This window comes from Oryctolagus cuniculus, chromosome 16 (genome assembly GCF_051225735.1).
Source record: "Oryctolagus cuniculus isolate XC-2025 breed Fujian yellow rabbit chromosome 16, ASM5122573v1, whole genome shotgun sequence".
Taxonomy (NCBI): Eukaryota; Metazoa; Chordata; class Mammalia; order Lagomorpha; family Leporidae; genus Oryctolagus; species Oryctolagus cuniculus.
Window position 1 is genome coordinate 32083011 of NC_142882.1, and position 6320 is coordinate 32089330.

Below are 6320 nucleotides of genomic sequence, written 5' to 3' on the forward strand. Positions count from 1 at the left end.
TGCCTCAGCCGATTTGTGGTTTCTTGTGTGGCAATTTCCCAAATGTTTTCAGGGTCTGAGTTGGCTTTGCCTTCTTCCTTCCCAAATTTTGTATTCTGATGCAATGCAAAGAAGAGTTTGTACAGAATAGCCATTATGAAAGAAAAAACACAACAAATAGGCGTTTGAAGCTTAGAAATCTACAGGTAACATGACCAAGGTGAGTTTTTGTGTTTATGAAAATAAAATGGAACACTTTGGCTGAGGTGACAGATATTAATTGCCTCCAAACTGAGGTTCACTGTGATTTTCAGGTTAATTCAGTCAGAATTCCACAGGCTGTCAGCTGGAGGGCTGGATGTATCTGGGAACAGCCGGTTTCCTAGCGACTAAATCAAGCCCTATATCATTATGGATTCTTGCATGTTTTTGGCTTTTTTCTCTTTTTTCTTATTTATCATGGTTTGTAATGAATTTTCTGATGTGAGCTTTGGTTTTGAGGCTGGCATATTGAGTTCAGGGCACAAGAGGAAGGTTCTTTTTCAATCAGGGCACAGCTGTTGGCTTGCTCCACTTCTGGCTTGCTGTCATTGTTTTGGGTGCCTCAGCTGATTTGTGGTTTCTTGTGTGGCAATTTCCTAAATGTTTTCGGGGTCTGAGTTGGTTTTGCCTTCTTCCTTCCCAATTTTTGTATTTGATGCAATACAAGCAAGATTTTGGACAGAGTAGCCATTATGAAAGAAAAAAAAATAAAACACAGCAAATTGACCTTTCAGGATTAGAAATCCATAGGCAACACAACCAAGGTGAGATTCTGTGTTTTGGAAAATGGCATGGAACGCTTCTGCTGAGGGGACAGATTCTAATGCCCTCCAAATGGAGTGTGAGAGCGATTTTGAGGTGAATTCAATCAGAATTCCAAAGTCGGTCTGTGGAAGGGGGGGATGAATCTGGAAACAGCCAGTTTCTTTGTGTCTAAATCCTGCCAAATATCACAAAGGACTCTTGCATTTCTTTGGCTTTTTCACATTTCCCTTATTTATCATGGTTTGTAATGAATTTTCTGATGTGAGCTTTGGTTTTCAGACTGCAATATAGAGTTCAGGGCACCTGAGGAATGGTCTTTTTCAAACAGGGCACAGCTGTTGGTGTGCTCCAATTCTGGCTATTGTCTTTGTTTTGGGTGCCTCAGCTGAAATTTGGTTTCTTGAGTTTCACTGCGATTGTCAGGTTAATTCAGTCAGAATTCCACAGGCAGTCAGCTTTAGTGGTGGATGAATCTGGGAACAGCCGGTTTCCTTGCAACTAAATCAAACCCAATATCATTATGGATTCTTAGATTTCTTTGGCTTTTTTCTCTTTTTTCTTATTTATCATGGTTTGTAATGAATTTTCTGATGTGAGCTTTGGTTTTGAGGCTGGCATATTGAGTTCAGGGCACAAGAGGAAGGTTCTTTTTCAATCAGGGCACAGCTGTTGGCTTGCTCCACTTCTGGCTTGCTGTCATTGTTTTGAGTGCCTCAGCCGATTTGTGGTTTCTTGTGTGGCAATTTCCCAAATGTTTTCAGGGTCTGAGTTGGCTTTGCCTTCTTCCTTCCCAAATTTTGTATTCTGATGCAATGCAAAGAAGAGTTTGTACAGAATAGCCATTATGAAAGAAAAAACACAACAAATAGGCGTTTGAAGCTTAGAAATCTACAGGTAACATGACCAAGGTGAGTTTTTGTGTTTATGAAAATAAAATGGAACACTTTGGCTGAGGTGACAGATATTAATTGCCTCCAAACTGAGTTTCACTGTGATTTTCAGGTTAATTCAGTCAGAATTCCACAGGCTGTCAGCTGGAGGGCTGGATGTATCTGGGAACAGCCGGTTTCCTAGCGACTAAATCAAGCCCTATATCATTATGGATTCTTGCATGTTTTTGGCTTTTTTCTCTTTTTTCTTATTTATCATGGTTTGTAATGAATTTTCTGATGTGAGCTTTGGTTTTGAGGCTGGCATATTGAGTTCAGGGCACAAGAGGAAGGTTCTTTTTCAATCAGGGCACAGCTGTTGGCTTGCTCCACTTCTGGCTTGCTGTCATTGTTTTGGGTGCCTCAGCTGATTTGTGGTTTCTTGTGTGGCAATTTCCTAAATGTTTTCGGGGTCTGAGTTGGTTTTGCCTTCTTCCTTCCCAATTTTTGTATTCTGATGCAATACAAGCAAGATTTTGGACAGAGTAGCCATTATGAAAGAAAAAAAAAAACACAGCAAATTGACCTTTCAGGATTAGAAATCCATAGGCAACACAACCAAGGTGAGATTCTGTGTTTTGGAAAATGACATGGAACGCTTCTGCTGAGGGCACAGATTCTTATGCCCTCCAAATGGAGTGTGAGAGCGATTTTGAGGTGAATTCAATCAGAATTCCAAAGTTGGTCTGTGGAAGGGGGGGATGAATCTGGAAACAGCCAGTTTCTTTGTGTCTAAATCCTGCCAAATATCACAAAGGACTCTTGCATTTCTTTGGCTTTTTCACATTTCCCTTATTTATCATGGTTTGTAATGAATTTTCTGATGTGAGCTTTGGTTTTGAGGCTGGCATATTGAGTTCAGGGCACAAGAGGAAGGTTCTTTTTCAATCAGGGCACAGCTCTTGGCTTGCTCCAATTCTGGCTTGCTGTCATTGTTTTGGGTGCCTCAGCCGATTTGTGGTTTCTTGAGTGGCAATTTCCTAAATGTTTTCTGGGTCTGAGTCGGTTTTGCCTTCTTATTCCCAAATTTTGTATTCTGATGCAATACAAGCAAGATTTTGGAGAGTAGCCATTATGAAAGAAAAAAAAAAAAAAGGGCATTGCCCTTTCAGGATTAGAAATCTACAGGCAACACGACCAAGATGAGTTTCTGTGTTTTGGAAAATGACATAGAACGCTTCTGCTGAGGGGACAGATTGTAATTCCCTCCAAATGGAGTGTGAGAGCGATCTTGAGGTGAATTCAATCAGAATTCCAAAGTCAGTCTGTGGAAGGGGGGGATGAATCTGGAAACAGCCAGTTTCTTTGTGTCTAAATCCAGCCAAATATCACAAAGGACTCTTGCATTTCTTTGGCTTTTTCACATTTCCCTTATTTATCATGGTTTGTAATGAATTTTCTGATGTGAGCTTTGGTTTTCAGACTGCAATATAGAGTTCAGGGCACCTGAGGAATGGTCTTTTTCAAACAGGGCACAGCTGTTGGTGTGCTCCAATTCTGGCTATTGTCTTTGTTTTGGGTGCCTCAGCTGAAATTTGGTTTCTTGAGTTTCACTGCGATTGTCAGGTTAATTCAGTCAGAATTCCACAGGCAGTCAGCTTTAGTGGTGGATGAATCTGGGAACAGCCGGTTTCCTTGCAACTAAATCAAACCCAATATCATTATGGATTCATGCATTTTATTGGCTTTTTTCTTATTTATCATGGTTTGTAATGAATTTTCTGATGTGAGCTTTGGTTTTGAGGCTGGCATATTGAGTTCAGGGCACAAGAGGAAGGTTCTTTTTCAATCAGGGCACAGCTGTTGGCTTGCTCCACTTCTGGCTTGCTGTCATTGTTTTGAGTGCCTCAGCCGATTTGTGGTTTCTTGTGTGGCAATTTCCCAAATGTTTTCAGGGTCTGAGTTGGCTTTGCCTTCTTCCTTCCCAAATTTTGTATTCTGATGCAATGCAAAGAAGAGTTTGTACAGAATAGCCATTATGAAAGAAAAAACACAACAAATAGGCGTTTGAAGCTTAGAAATCTACAGGTAACATGACCAAGGTGAGTTTTTGTGTTTATGAAAATAAAATGGAACACTTTGGCTGAGGTGACAGATATTAATTGCCTCCAAACTGAGTTTCACTGTGATTTTCAGGTTAATTCAGTCAGAATTCCACAGGCTGTCAGCTGGAGGGGTGGATGTATCTGGGAACAGCCGGTTTCCTAGCGACTAAATCAAGCCCTATATCATTATGGATTCTTGCATGTTTTTGGCTTTTTTCTCTTTTTTTCTTATTTATCATGGTTTGTAATGAATTTTCTGATGTGAGCTTTGGTTTTGAGGCTGGCATATTGAGTTCAGGGCACAAGAGGAAGGTTCTTTTTCAATCAGGGCACAGCTGTTGGCTTGCTCCACTTCTGGCTTGCTGTCATTGTTTTGGGTGCCTCAGCTGATTTGTGGTTTCTTGTGTGGCAATTTCCTAAATGTTTTCGGGGTCTGAGTTGGTTTTGCCTTCTTCCTTCCCAATTTTTGTATTTGATGCAATACAAGCAAGATTTTGGACAGAGTAGCCATTATGAAAGAAAAAAAAATAAAACACAGCAAATTGACCTTTCAGGATTAGAAATCCATAGGCAACACAACCAAGGTGAGATTCTGTGTTTTGGAAAATGGCATGGAACGCTTCTGCTGAGGGGACAGATTCTAATGCCCTCCAAATGGAGTGTGAGAGCGATTTTGAGGTGAATTCAATCAGAATTCCAAAGTCGGTCTGTGGAAGGGGGGGATGAATCTGGAAACAGCCAGTTTCTTTGTGTCTAAATCCTGCCAAATATCACAAAGGACTCTTGCATTTCTTTGGCTTTTTCACATTTCCCTTATTTATCATGGTTTGTAATGAATTTTCTGATGTGAGCTTTGGTTTTCAGACTGCAATATAGAGTTCAGGGCACCTGAGGAATGGTCTTTTTCAAACAGGGCACAGCTGTTGGTGTGCTCCAATTCTGGCTATTGTCTTTGTTTTGGGTGCCTCAGCTGAAATTTGGTTTCTTGAGTTTCACTGCGATTGTCAGGTTAATTCAGTCAGAATTCCACAGGCAGTCAGCTTTAGTGGTGGATGAATCTGGGAACAGCCGGTTTCCTTGCAACTAAATCAAACCCAATATCATTATGGATTCTTAGATTTCTTTGGCTTTTTTCTCTTTTTTCTTATTTATCATGGTTTGTAATGAATTTTCTGATGTGAGCTTTGGTTTTGAGGCTGGCATATTGAGTTCAGGGCACAAGAGGAAGGTTCTTTTTCAATCAGGGCACAGCTGTTGGCTTGCTCCACTTCTGGCTTGCTGTCATTGTTTTGAGTGCCTCAGCCGATTTGTGGTTTCTTGTGTGGCAATTTCCCAAATGTTTTCAGGGTCTGAGTTGGCTTTGCCTTCTTCCTTCCCAAATTTTGTATTCTGATGCAATGCAAAGAAGAGTTTGTACAGAATAGCCATTATGAAAGAAAAAACACAACAAATAGGCGTTTGAAGCTTAGAAATCTACAGGTAACATGACCAAGGTGAGTTTTTGTGTTTATGAAAATAAAATGGAACACTTTGGCTGAGGTGACAGATATTAATTGCCTCCAAACTGAGTTTCACTGTGATTTTCAGGTTAATTCAGTCAGAATTCCACAGGCTGTCAGCTGGAGGGCTGGATGTATCTGGGAACAGCCGGTTTCCTAGCGACTAAATCAAGCCCTATATCATTATGGATTCTTGCATGTTTTTGGCTTTTTTCTCTTTTTTCTTATTTATCATGGTTTGTAATGAATTTTCTGATGTGAGCTTTGGTTTTGAGGCTGGCATATTGAGTTCAGGGCACAAGAGGAAGGTTCTTTTTCAATCAGGGCACAGCTGTTGGCTTGCTCCACTTCTGGCTTGCTGTCATTGTTTTGGGTGCCTCAGCTGATTTGTGGTTTCTTGTGTGGCAATTTCCTAAATGTTTTCGGGGTCTGAGTTGGTTTTGCCTTCTTCCTTCCCAATTTTTGTATTTGATGCAATACAAGCAAGATTTTGGACAGAGTAGCCATTATGAAAGAAAAAAAAAATAAAACACAGCAAATTGACCTTTCAGGATTAGAAATCCATAGGCAACACAACCAAGGTGAGATTCTGTGTTTTGGAAAATGGCATGGAACGCTTCTGCTGAGGGGACAGATTCTAATGCCCTCCAAATGGAGTGTGAGAGCGATTTTGAGGTGAATTCAATCAGAATTCCAAAGTCGGTCTGTGGAAGGGGGGGATGAATCTGGAAACAGCCAGTTTCTTTGTGTCTAAATCCTGCCAAATATCACAAAGGACTCTTGCATTTCTTTGGCTTTTTCACATTTCCCTTATTTATCATGGTTTGTAATGAATTTTCTGATGTGAGCTTTGGTTTTGAGGCTGGCATATTGAGTTCAGGGCACAAGAGGAAGGTTCTTTTTCAATCAGGGCACAGCTGTTGGCTTGCTCCAATTCTGGCTTGCTGTCATTGTTTTGGGTGCCTCAGCCGATTTCTGGTTTCTTGAGTGCCAATTTCCTAAATGTTTTCTGGGTCTGAGTCGGTTTTGCCTTCTTATTCCCAAATTTTGTATTCTGATGC